General features: G+C 44.2%; 1 protein-coding gene across 50 annotated transcripts in view; it reads left to right on the top strand.

Annotated features, from left to right (window-relative positions):
- The window catches only part of KCNMA1 (potassium calcium-activated channel subfamily M alpha 1), a 760,956-nt gene that overhangs the window by 388,780 nt on the left and 358,265 nt on the right, over positions 1 to 13,911 (top strand).

Genomic DNA, 13,911 nt, shown 5'->3' with positions numbered 1-13,911 from the left:
CGGTACATCATTTGTTCTAACTATTCTATCTCAAGCTTGAAGATGACAGTGTCTGAAAAACTGGAGCTGAGCTGGTCTGACTCCTTTCTGTGGTGACATGAACTTGACACTTGGACAGTGGCCTTGAGATCTTGGCCTGCATTGTCCAGAGTGTTTTTGATTCCTTGAACTCTCTCCGTGGTATACCTGGATGCTGGAATTTGATTGGAGGAAACCCACTTGGTGTCCTTGTTGGCTGAGAGCCCGGTGTGCCTGAATTCTGAGCCTAGCACTCTTTTTCTGTGGCTCAAGATGAGAGTAATTTCAGGCATGCCCAGACTCTAAATTTCTCAGTTACTGGTCACCAGCCAAAGGATTTTGTGCGTTTGGGTGCCTAGCCAAAATCCTGTTAGGGGAAATAAAGAAAACATCTCCTGTCATCACCTGTCTCCGGGAATCAGCCACGTTGGAGAAGATCAGAAGCCCTTCAGCCCATCCGCACGCATGAGGCTGGGCTGCCCTCACCCACCTCAGGTGGAAGGGCCTTTCTTTGAAAAATCCTCCAGAAGTCAAGATTCCACATGATCTTCTATCAGCTCTTACTGGCCAAGAAAGAGAGGAGCTTTTTAAATTTGGAAAACTCTAGTTGGTATGTCATTGAAGGTAAGCCCCATTTAAATATCTCCTCTTCATCCTTCTGGATCATATTTGAATTGAACCAAAACTCTTCTAAAGCCCCTGGTCTCATTTCTCCCTTCTCTCCCCAGGAGTGAGGCGTTTTTCTCACAAGTCACAGGGTGCATGCCCTGCTGGCTTCCATCCTGGGGCTCAGGAGGTAGGTTCTGGCAGGTAGTCTGTGAGCCCCAGAGAGACTCTTACAGAGGTGAGTGTGGTGATCACTTAGAAGGACAGATACCTCAACAGCTTCTTGCCTTGTCTCTCCCTTCTTGTTCCTCTGTATCTCTCAGAAATAAAGTTCCCTTTTTAGATGCATTTGAGTTGTGTCTTTTTTTTTTTTATAGTGTCTACTATGGGATGGGTGGTCTTGCTCTGTGGGTTTTGCTGTTCTCGGCTCCATGTGGGAGGATGGAAAGGAATAGAACTCCCCATCCTCTTCCCTGATGCCCTGTACCACGTCAGTGCAGGTGGATTTAGGTATGATTCCGCTGAGCCTGGAGAAACTGGCACCAGGAACCCTCTCTGGTTCTGGTTTCTTTGGTGGACTTGCAAGGATCCTATTCCAAGGATGGACCTTTGGACCTCTTCTCAGCTTTTCCAAGCAAAAAATGCTAAGACTCTCCTCACTTAGCCTGGGGACTGTTTGAACTCCATCCTAGACTCAGTCTTTCTAGTCTGTCACTAAACTGTGCGATTTGGCTGAGTGAGGCATTGTTTAATAGGAAGACCTTATGTTTATGTATGTAGCCCTTTCCACTTGTCATTGGAATGGCTACATTTGGTTCTGAAGTCAAACCCCGAGAGGCTGTCCTGTGGGTAACCTCATCAGCATAGTGGATACCAAGTGTGCACCATCTTCCTGGGGAAAGCCAGCAGGATGCTCCCCACAGGTAAGGGGAAGAATTAAAGTAGAATCTATAAAGTAACCTTTACAAAAAGCCATAGATTCATCCCCAAGAATAAACAAAAGAGCCCATTGGACAAATTATTTTAATCAAGCATAGTAAATCAGATAAAAGTTTTATCTCTGTATAAGTTGCAACTGAACAGAGGGTAAGCAAGCAGGATGTAAATTCTTAAAATTCATCCCTTTCATTCAAAACTGTCACCAGTTTTCTACACTCGTGGTTTGGTTGGCCATCTGGGCATCTTGGAAAGAGAGCTTTAAACCTCTCTTGGAAGTTACACTGTTCATCACCCTGGAAACAAGTAACTAGTAGTCTTCAGATGAATTTTAGCTAGTACTTACATCCTTCAAATAAATAAATCAGAAGGCTTTGTAGGCTTTTCTTTGTGTGAACCTAATTGGACAGATATGGTCCATAAAATAGCATGTGTCAGTAAGTTTTAATCAAATTATTGTGGAATGCCCCAGCAGCACAAATTCAAGATGTGAGGCTCTCTGCACCCAGCCCTTTAAATGGTGCAAGTAATACACATTAATACAGAAAATGGGCTCTGCTGGTCTGCTCTGCTGGCTCAAGGTCAAGGCACCTGGTGCAGGTTGTGTGAGTGGACAGGGAGTTGAGATAAATATTGTTATTGGTGGGTTTATGATCTTTCAAAACCTTCACAGCTCATTTCACCCTCAAGAGGCAGTGGGTGAGTCATTTCCAAAGACATCCTCCCCTACATGTCTTTCCTTTTCCATTGTTAGGCCAGGATGGATCCCTGAGCTGGTCTTGTTCATTCGAGAGTTTGAGAAGCCCTTCTTTGGGTCTCATTTTCTTAGGGTGGTTGCCACGGAAGAATCACTTGTATGGCCTCAAGTGATTATTCTCTGGCTGAGACAGATTGTGCTCAGAGCTCCTGGACTCGAAAGCGGAAGAGAATTACGTTAAATTGTGTTAACATTATGCTCATCATCCCAGCTGGAGACTCTCTAGAAACACCCTAGCAGAGGCAGACTTCTGCCCAGACTTTGGAGAGACCCAGATGGCAATTCCTTAGCAGACACAGAGCATCAAGCCCACCATACACAGTAGTTCCATCCCTGCAAAGATATTAAAGATATTAAATTGGCCACACAAAGCAGGTACCATGTCCCAGAGAGCTCCATTTCTTTGTCCTCTTGTTTTCCCTTCCACTTTTACTGAGATATAGTTGACTCTCAGCGCTGTGTAAGTTAAGGTGTACAGCACCTTACGTACACCCTGAAATGATCACCCGAAGAAGTCTAGTGAACATCCATCATCTCATATATAGATACAAAATTAAAGAAAAAGAAAAAAATTTTTCCTTGCCACGAGCACTCTTAGGATTTACTCCCTTAACAACTTTCTTTTTTAAAGGTGCCCCATTTAAAGCACTCCAGCTCCTAGTTCTGCTGTCTCACCATACTGACATGCCCCCTCCCATTCCCTCCCACATGCTCTGATCCTCTGTGAAGCAAAGATTTTTGAAAAATTGTACAATGAAGTCAAAAGTGCCCCTAGACGCCCTGTGGGTGATAATGTCACCGTTGCTGGTTCCATCTCTGTCTATTTCTTCCCTTTGACATAGGAACAGTAATTCTTCTCTAATAGATAAGGTGAAAAAAAAAAGACCCAGAGATGTCAGTGTGAGGGCAGGATTCATGGATTGCATAATGTAGCGGTACCTGCTGCTTCCAGAATTTCAAGATAAAGTTGGAAAAGATTGAAGCTCAGGGCCCTGGGTATTTGGGGTTTTTTTCCAGGGGCACTCTTGGAAAGGATGGCTCTCCTGTGTGAAAATATTTATTCCCTTGATTTATGGTTAAAGTCCACCACTTCCTATACTGTAGTTACGTGGACTATGAATATTTAACGCTGCCCATACTGAAAATGAAGGTCAAGTCCTGCTCACTGGTGACTTCAGTGCTGGCTTTTGTCTCTCAAAGGCAGGCTGCCTGCTAGGAGCAGAGTAAAGCTGAAAGGTTATACATTGTTCAAATTTTCCTTAATGACTTTATCTGCTCCAGAATGGCTGGTACACAGTGGGGGCACCTGCTAATTTCACCAGTCTTTGCTGTAGGCTTCTGGTATCAGTGGTTCTGTTTTGGAGGCTAAGGACACTAGGAAGGAGGAGGAAATAGCACAAATTTTGGAGAGCATCTGATCTGAGGGCCATATTCCTGGCTGAGAGTGGTGTTATGATGTGAAAATGGCCTTTCCTTACCATTTTATGTTTGTATCTATTGATTCATTTCATACTCCTTCATTCACAGCAGCTTCAGTGTGATCATGCTGAATATTTTCCACACAGTCAAATTGCTATGGTTAGGTTAAGGAAAACTGTCTCCAGGATTGCAGTAGAAACTTACCAGGTTGTTTTCAGAGTCTCAAAAAAAAAAAAAAATAGCACTGGCATCACTGATATAATGGGAATACCCAGAGCTTTTGCACACCTAGTCAGTTACCTGCCGTTTTGCCTGTCCAAGTCCTCCCGCAGCCAGGTCTCTAATCCCTAGAGGGCCTAGAAATTCTTGAAAAGGAGGAGAGGCCTGGGTGGTGGAGGCCAGTCGTGTGCTGGGTCGAGGTGCAGTGCCAAGCACTTTAAAATGAGAAATGTATTCAGTCTCATTAAATTCTCCTAACAAACTTCATAGGGTAGGTACCAAGATCTTTCCCACTTTACAGATGAGATGGCAACATCTGCCCCAAACCACCTAGCTAGTAAGTCATGGAGCCAAGATTTAAATGCACACTGCTAAAGGCATCTCTGCCAGGTGTCAGGAAGTAAAATTCCAAGTGTGGAAGTGTCCATCTAGGTTCAGTGGGATGTTGCAGAAGAAGTCATGTAACCTCACCCTGCCGTTCACCTGTCTTGTTTTCTCACTTATTCTCCATCTCCCCATTTCACACCTTTGGGGCCAAGGCTGCAAGGCTGCCGTGCTTAAGAGGGTCTATAGCTTTCTCACTGGGACATGGGACATGTGGGCCACGTCCATGGGCCAAGTGCTGAGTGATGTCTGTTTGAGTTTTGATTCATCTCTTCCTAAACTTTGACTCAATAAAGACCGTCTTTTTCATCTCAGTAGAGTGGCAGTCTTTTGCAATGGAATCAAGACAAGTTAGCAAAGAACAGGAAAAGTTGGTCGTTTCCCAAGCGCTCCTCCCACCTAAGGGATTTTTTTCCTGGTAGAAAGCCTCTTTGCCCGCCCATCCTTACCTAGTTCTCTGTGCCCCTTATTGGGCAGACTAAAGTAGGTAACCAGAGAGGTCCTGCTTCCCCATTAGTTTCTGTTATCTCTTTAGAGAACTGTAGAATGCAGTTAGTTTGGTACAGTTTTGCATTGTGTGCTTACAAAGTTAGTGCATTGTGGGCATATCAAACCAGTGGACTTTAGGAAAATCTGATGCCAAGGAGGTTTCTATGGAGGTCTCTGAAACCATGCAAGATATCCAGCCTCTGCCTCCAGTCTTGTTATTACCCACTGCACACACAGGTGTTGACCTCATAGTACGCACCTGGCTGAGCTAGAGGTGTAGATCACCTCCATGACAGTGCGTTGTAACCTGTGAAGGACTGAGAATCTACTTTCACTATCACTGTATAGGTACACTCCCTGCCCCACAGTAGGCACAGCTGGGCAACCTGAGGCATAGAAGAGGAAGCCTACCATTTTATTCTGGACCCAGCTCCTTTATGGAACCTGGGCTTTCTAAGCAGAGTTCTGAGAAGTTTGTTCCAGCTCGCTGCCTTTGTGCCCTTATCAAGAAGTCATGGCATGCATTTAACCTTTGTTGAGGAAGTCAGCACATGTTATTGTGTGTGTAAAGCCTCTCTCTATTCTTCCTTTTTCCTTTTTTAATACTCCCCCCAATTTTCTTCATCCCTCGCTGACATTTTTATTGCCAGGCTTTGGTTTGGAAAATTATGGGTAGGGAAAGTTCAAGGGCAGGATGTTCAGAACAGCACTGCACATCTGTGAAGGGAGCACAACAGGAGAGCCAGCAGCTGTTGAAAGAATGGCTTGTCAGATGGTGGAGGAGGAGAGCACTGGGGGAAGAAGAGACGCCTTCGGGGCAAAGAGGCTGTAAATAACTCCCAATGGGAAGTCCTGTCCCCTTTCAGAATTTTACCTTTAATGCAACCCTTGATTTTTGTACGTGGGAGCAACCAAACTCAATCATCCTACATCATCTAGTTTTGCAAATAGCCCTTCTTTCCTCAAGGAGGTATAAACCAGGTAGAGAATATGCCGAAAGGGTAAGCCATCTTCTTCCTTCTATCTCCCATGTTGTGCGGTGGCCTTGGCTTCCTCACTTATCACCAAGTGGGAGACACAGAGGTACCACATGTCACAGCACCTAGAAACATCAAGAGAACTGCTCATCTTTGGCATTGCCTGAGGAAAAAAATCAAGGACCATTAGGAGTGGGAGGGAGGATGGAACTAGACCTTCCTTCCAGGTTTGCTGCAAAAGACAACTTTGGAGTAAGATGCCAGAATTTAAAGATACTTCAAAGTCCACTTGGTAACCCTGTTCCCTCTGCCTCAGCATCCTCGCCTGCCAAGGGAGGGCTCAGTGATATTCTCAAGGTCACCCAGCTAGCTGGGGACTGAACTAGAGCCAGAAGCCATAGTTCTTCCCTCCCAGTCCAGGCCCTTTTCTACTTGATCCCTTTAGTTTTTTCTACTAAATGAAAAATGAGAAAAGATAGAGCAAATAGTTTCCATCAAGTAGTAAAGCAAATAATGACTTTAAAACGCAATCCTAGAGTTTTAGGCTATCATCTTGGGGGAGACTTTAGGACCAAGGAAAAGGACAAAGATAATTCCAGGTGGAAAAGACCAAACCTAGCCGAGTGGGTGTCTGGGATTATTTTATTTCATCCTTATTGGTAGAAGGCTTTGAATTACTTGATTTTATGATCCTGCTCCTCTGGGTTTTTTGTATTTTGTTTTTTTTTTTTTTAAATGTACTATTTCAGAGGGGAGGTAAGAGTTCATTTCTGTTGTGGAAGGTTGACAAGGCTGAATGCATGGTTCTGGCCTGTTTGGAATTTGTTACACATAACTTTTGAGGACATTTTGCCCCATTGTTCATTTGTTTCTCTTATGAAAACATTATCTGATCACTGTGTCTATAAATCCATATCTGCTCTACCCTCCAAAATTAGAATGAATTATTCTCTCCATCACTCTCTAGAATTTAAAAAGAAAAAATCTTGGATTATCTGACCCTCTGCTAGCCCTCTGATTTTTTATTATTATTATTTAGAATGATTGTTTCAGATTAAATGAAGAAGATGCATTCCCTTGCAGGCCCAGTTAGTTCTTTGTGTCTTCTGCAATTAGCATGTGTTTATACCACCAGAGGGCTGGATCTTCTTCCCATTGCCTGCCTCTGGTCCTTTACCTAAAGCCACAGCCAGACAGGCCTTCAGAAACTGCCGAGAGATCAGGGTGGAAGCCAACTGGAGGGAAAGGTTAGAGCCAGCTGGAGGGAAAGGTTAGAGCTCAAACACAGGGGCAGAGATCATGCTCAGGGCATAGCCATGGTTGTGCTGAAGTATGGTGTCGACTGGTATTGCTTCATTGTAGGGTTTATGGACTGCAGACAGGAATGGAGATGTGACCTCTGTTTCCACTTCTGTTCCTCTTGTCCTTACTGACAGGCTGACAAATTGTAGCTTTGGGGAGACCCTGGCCAGTGATGAGTCATTGGTGGTACAAAAATAGAAGCCCTTTCAGCAAGGATGCCCTTGGGACTTTTTGGATGTTGATGTCACTGCTCCCAGAATTTGGAAGAAGGGAGTGTGTGTGGACATGCATTTGTGTGTATGTGCATGCACATGTGTATGTAGGGGACAATCCTGCCCCACCTATACATGGATGGGAAGATCGGCCCTCAGTCTCATCGTAATACCAGAGATGGGGCTGAGAGCCATATATTTCAAAGGTCTCAATCAAATAATAGATTAAGTATGGACTGTGTGCCAGACTTTTTTCTAGGTATTGGGGGATTTTGAAACCTATGTATAAGATTAGATCTTTCCCATCAAGATGTTTATATTATATTTTAACAAGAATCCCTAAATCTAGCCATAAGTAGAGGAAAATGAGCTAACAAAACAAGAAACAAGATAACAGACGAGATATCACTAGGCTATAGATCATCAATTTCTAGTATGAGCTTTGCTAACAATAAATGCTGAAGGTTCATAAGCTGAAACGATAGCTGGATCTTATGGAGTGTTTTGGCTCTGGGGAGACGAGTTGAGGAGATAGAAAACCCAGTCTCCCTGCCAGCTCTAGGAACCCATAAGAGGGGCTCTCGTTATGGCCTATGCTTTGGCTTCTTGGCTTTTGTTTTCAGTATATGCTGAGTCCAGCGAAACCTGGCTTGAAATTGGCCACTGAGATTAAGGATTGAGAATGCTTTCAGGGATGGTGTAACAGAATCGGAAAAGCAAACTGTCTCTGATAGTAGTAATGCCTATTCTCCAAATGCATATGATGAAAATCTTTGGATGCTTCCATTTGGAAATGTCCAGAAGTGGCTGACTGAAAAGCATCTTCTCCATCTTTTTGAGACTGAGGTCAGGGTGTAATGCGCCTTCAGGGGCCTCCACATGCAGAGCATCCAGAGATGGGGTTGGGGTGAAGGTCATGGCTAAATGAGTCTGTGCCATTGGCAGACCCACCATGGCCTCGACCCGAGATGTCAGTCTGGAGACCAGCATTTGTCTGGAGGGCTGTGCTGTGATTTTCATGGGATCCTAGGTACGTTTGCCTTCTTCTTATATTCTCCATAAAGAATATTAAAAGTTATATTTTACTACTATCTTCATATAAAGATGAATATAATTCAGGCTAAATTCATTATTACTACTTTCTCCTGATTTTAAAGCAATTGAAATTCAGCCATTTTCAGGGGTCACTAGAAGTAGAGTGGGCTCTCGGCACTGTTTCCTTGGGACCTGATGGAAAAGTTGGCTCTGTTTTCCCCCTTCCTGCCAGCTCCATCCATGTGGAAATTTTCTCAGATAAGGAAACATGCTCAGAGACAGATGCCTTCTACCACAGCCCTCCTGGTGTTGTCTAATTGTTTCAGAGGAGAAAATAAACATAAACATTCCACTTCCAACCATGTCTTATGACATGGCTCGGGGAAATATTAACTTTAGCTACCCCTCATTTAATACAAAAATGACACCTGTAGATATGTCAAATTTTAAAAGAAAACCTAATAATCTTGCTTTTCTGATGAGTTTTGGAGACACATGGGCTTTGTCAATATCCTTGTATCTGAAAATGAGCCTTGCTGGTGGAAGAGGTCTATTCAGTGAAAGTACTACTAGTAAAAAAGAACATTTCCTGCACTGAGGTTTGCAAGCTCAAGGAGAAAGGGCTGGGCAGGTGTTAGAAGTGAGGGATATATACACAATGGAATACTACTCAGCCATAAAAAAGAATGACATAATGCCATTTGCAGCAACATGGATGGAACTAGAGAATCTCATACTGAGTGAAATGAGCCAGAAAGACAAAGACAAATACCATATGATATCACTTATAACTGGAATCTAATATCCAGCACAAATGAACATCTCCTCAGAAAAGAAAATCATGGACTTGGAGAAAAGACTTGTGGCTGCCTGATGGGAAGGGGAGGGAGTGGGAGGGATCAGGAGCTTGAGCTTATCAGACACAACTTAGAATAGATTTACAAGGAGATCCTGCTGAGTAGCATTGAGAACTTTGTCTAGATACTCATGTTGCAACAGAAGAAAGGGTGGGGGAAGAAAATGTAATTGTAATGTACACATGTAAGGATAACTTGATCCCCTTGCTGTACATTGGGAAAATTAAAAAAAAATAAGTGAGGGGTGCAGGAGTTCCTGTTGTGGTGCAGCAGAAATGAATCTGACTAGTATCCATGAGGATGTGGGTCCTATCCCTGGCCTTGCTCAATGGGTCAGGGATCCGGCGTTGCCATGAGCTGTGGTGTAGGTCACAGATGTGGCTCGGATCTGGTGTGGCTGTGGTACAGGCTAGCAGCTACAGCTCAGATTTGACCCCTAACCTGGAAACTTCCATATGTCATGGGTGCAACTCTAAAAAAAAAAAAAAGAAAAGAAAAGAAAAAAAAGAAGGATGCAGATGTGTAAAAACCTGGGAGCTGAGAACCTGAACCTTCCCTGAGGGACTTCCCAATTCCAGTTGATTGTCCCCAAGCAAAAATGCAGGCCTCTGCATGAACACCTCCCCATGTTTCCAAGAGAAGAAACTGGGCTTCCATGTTGCATCTCCAGTTTTAAAATGTTGACCATGACTCCACCACTTTCAAAAGTGCTCTATAGGCCAAACAAAACACCTCTGTAGGCCAGATTTGGGCCTCCCGTCTTCAGTCTCTATTCTAAACTGTCTCTCTTTCTGGTCTTGAATTAGCTCTGCTCCCTGAGTGCCAGCAAATGTTCTGAACTCTTGGTCCTCTGTCTCCCAAAAAGGGGGCCCTTCTCTCTTCATGGTGAGGAGTCTTTGGTCTCCACATTCTGGCTTGTTTCCCATGTAACACATTTTCAAACGCTGCTTAAGTGAAAGTCCACTTTTCTCTCGGCAAATACTGTATGTCCCTGCAATAAATCACCCACAACTTACTGTAAATCCGCAAAGCTCCATATCACTACCTCTACGTCATCCCTGAAAATAACGTTGTTAAGACCTCATAAACATACACTCTGTTTATTTAAGAATGGCAAGAGCTTTTTAAACATGGTTGCTAAGTCACAAGAGTGTATTTTCCAGGACTTAAATGGAAGTGAACATAACCCCCTTTAATTGTCAGATCCTTTATAAGAAAAGAGGCCCAAATCTGTCTGTTCTACTAGTACATTAACTTGGCCAAAACAGAGTTGCTTATACAAGAGTGTCAGTGTTGATAATTGCATGAGACTATTTTCTGACTTACTTGGCTAATGAACACATTGTATGAAACTTGGTTTAATTTCTCACGTATGTGGGTATAAAAGCATGCCTTAACATAGATAAACCCTAGCTGGAGTTTTCATCAATCTTCAGGTTCTCAATTTGCTGAGCATTAGGGTCAACTAATGGAATTCTTATGCTATGGCCCCTCCAAAATAAAAAAAAAAAAAATGAAAGTATCTCTGGACCTTTCTTCCCAGATATGGTCTCAAGCCTGTTCTATGTCCATCTCCTGACCTTTCACGTTTTAGATGGAAACTTGGCAGTTAATCTTAGGGTAGCATGAGGTTCTGCATGAATCCAGGGCCCAGAGCTCAGATATTTTCAGAGCTGGGAAAGAGATGGATTTCAGGCTGTTGCATTATGATATCCCCGATTCCATTAAAGCTGCTTCAGTAGTCTGGTGTCCAAATGGAAAATAGTCATACTACCTTTCACCTGTCTAATTCATTCAGGAGGAAACTATAGGTAGGGCTCCAGAGTCTACCTGTTAGGCGTTGCAATCTATGGTAAGGTACTTGTCCTTCTTAACAAAGATGCTCTACCCTTGTTTCTATTCATGCAGACATCCTATTCAGACAGAGTCCCCATCTCTTCCTGTGAGAGCTAATGCTTTTACCTTGCCTTTCCAGCCCCCCAGAAAATCTACCCATAGCTCAGTCTGAGATACACTTGATCTTGATGCCCTTGAGGGAACTGCAGGGACAGTATGTAGAGAAAGGTGAAGAACATGATGCTATTAGATGACTCTGCCTGGCACACGCTTTTTCCTCTAACAGCAGGAGGGAGTGGGCGTAGAGTGCATTAAGGATTTTGCCCTCTTCATGTTAGCATGGACAGAAATAAGGCAAGGTCTGTAAAGAGCAGCATTAATAATTGAGCTGTGCTCTGGGCAGCCATGCAGCCTGTCTGTGCCTTCGAGCGCATTCTGTTATCAAGTACATGGTGAGGCTGGGGAGTAGGCAAGGAGGGGGCATTTGGTACCTGCGTGCTTGTGCATCCCTGTACATGTGCTTGGATGAGGCACAAATGAGTAACAGTTGGGAGCTGCAGCAAGTAAAATTATAGAAGGCACTGCAAGTAGATTATCATTGTGATGGCAGTGGTTCTTTCTGGATCAAGAATCCCTTCGGGGATTTGATGAGTGATAAGAGAATTTTGCTTGCTTCGGACCCTTAAGTTGGTTTAGGGACCCCAAGATAAGTATTTCTGGTCTGTTGGGCTGGCCCAGCTGCTCACTCACTCCTGGTTCTTCTGCATTTAAGATCATGGCACAGACAGAGAGCAATCTTCATACCCAAAGGTTAAACAGAGATTGAGTGGGAACCCTCCTGCTCCAGGAATACAGAACATGTCTCAATGGGTTTCTCTTCTTGAGCCATCAAATCCCTTCCCCTTGAAATCTTGAAAATTCAGGGACCACGTTAGTGAGACTGTCTCTAGACTTCCCAGCTATTCCTTTAATACCAGGCAATGCAGAAAGCAATATATACAGTGAGATGGACCCACAGGGCAGAGCCTAAACACTCTTTGTTTTCTGCTTCTCTCGTATATTTGGTTAGTACCTATTCTTCGGGGAAATATTCCTTCTTGAGCTGTGATTCAGAGGTGCAAACCATCTCCAGTCAAAACCATTCCTTCTGAGACCCACCTCTGGAGCACCAGAACCTGGGCACCCAAACAGATGCGAAAAGCACCTGCCACTTCTTTACAAGGCTGTGACTCTTCCCCACTGCTTGAGAGTCACTGGGGACCTCTGTGGGCACATCTGACCCATCTTAAGACCAGTTTGACAGAAAATAGAAAAGAGCAACTTCTGAGAGAAGCCCCAACTCCCCTGAATTCCCTGCTTCCTTTGGATTTCTTGTTGCCCTCATCTGTCTCTAAGCCATTCGACTGTGACAGTTTAATTGGTGTGGGGAAGGCAAGGTAGGGAGAAGCAGACAGGGGTGACTGGCATCCTGGAAGAAGGAGATTCCCTGGAAATGAGTGAGGGGGTTGTGACAGACAGGCCTGAGAGGGCTGTGTGCAGGCAGAAGGTCACTGACCCTTGGTTGAAAAAGGGAGCTGGCTGAAGATGAAAATTTTGTCAGCTCCCTCCTCCCTGAGCAGCCTGGGCCAGGATTGTGCATTTAGGGGTGTTGTCGATGCCCTGTCTACTGATGCCCTGTCTGCTTGGGAATGAGCATGGGTGGAAAGGAAAGGCAGTGGTGTCTAGTGGTTAGCAGCAGGCTCTGGAATCAGACCTTCCTAGTGCTGTGTGTTCTTGGGCAAGCTGATTGGCCTCTCCAGGCTTTGTGAAATGGGGTGAAAATGGTGATGAGGGGTGATGGTGATGCCTTCTGTAGTAGTGACTAGAAAAAATTAGTCAGTACCATGTCAAAGCTCTTAGTAGAGTGACCAGCATGAGCGTGGCCAAAAAAGTATTACATGTTACTGTTGTCCTTTTGAGGTTTGTCTTGAAAGTTTTCACTAGGTCTTTAAAGAGACAAGATGTGAACACATTAAAATTAATGAAAAAAAAAACCCAAAATGTATTGCAAAGCAGTGATGTGATTCATTATTGAGGTGGTGGGCAAGACCTGAGCTGCTTAAAACTGCACGTCTTAACTCATTACTGGTTTGTGAAAGCAATAGAGTGGGTCACAGCAAGCATTTTAAAAAGAGGAGTTTGAACAGCTGTAGATAAAAATACTGCTTTGGAAGGTCAGTGTAATTATATGAAACTTGTCTTTCAGTTATATACACAGATCTATATATACTGTATCAACATATGTGTGTATTGGTTTGTGATATAAAATATCTCTCTTCCTGTGGGTTTTTGCTAAAAAGTAGCTTGAGAAACACTCTTTTTGAGTCCAGAAGAAGGCGTGCTCTCTGGGCTGCTGTAATTTAGGGCCCTTTGTGGAGGAAGGGAGACTAGGGTTAAGTCCCCAGGCATGGGTGGAGCTTAGATAATACAGAAGAAGGGGAGAGGGTGAGCAGTCCACAAGACCACTCACTTCTTTTTTTTTTTTTTTTTTTTTGCTATTTCTTTGGGCCGCTCCCGCGGCATATGGAGGTTCCCAGGCTAGGGGTCGAATCGGAGCTGTAGCCACCAGCCTACGCCAGAGCCACAGCAACGCGGGATCCGAGCCGCGTCTGCAACCTACACCACAGCTCACGGCAACGCCGGATCGTTAACCCACTGAGCAAGGGCAGGGACCGAACCCGCAATCTCATGGTTCCTAGTCGGATTCGTTAACCACTGCGCCACGACGGGAACTCCCAAGACCACTCACTTCTGATATCGACTGCAAGTTCAGGGAGCTCCCCAAACCACCCTCAGCTTTGATAATTGGCTAGAAGGACCACAGA

This window comes from Sus scrofa, chromosome 14 (genome assembly GCF_000003025.6).
Source record: "Sus scrofa isolate TJ Tabasco breed Duroc chromosome 14, Sscrofa11.1, whole genome shotgun sequence".
In the NCBI taxonomy this organism is placed as follows: Eukaryota; Metazoa; Chordata; class Mammalia; order Artiodactyla; family Suidae; genus Sus; species Sus scrofa.
The sequence above is the reverse complement of the archived record's forward strand: the minus strand, read 5'-3'. Positions and strand labels throughout refer to the sequence as shown.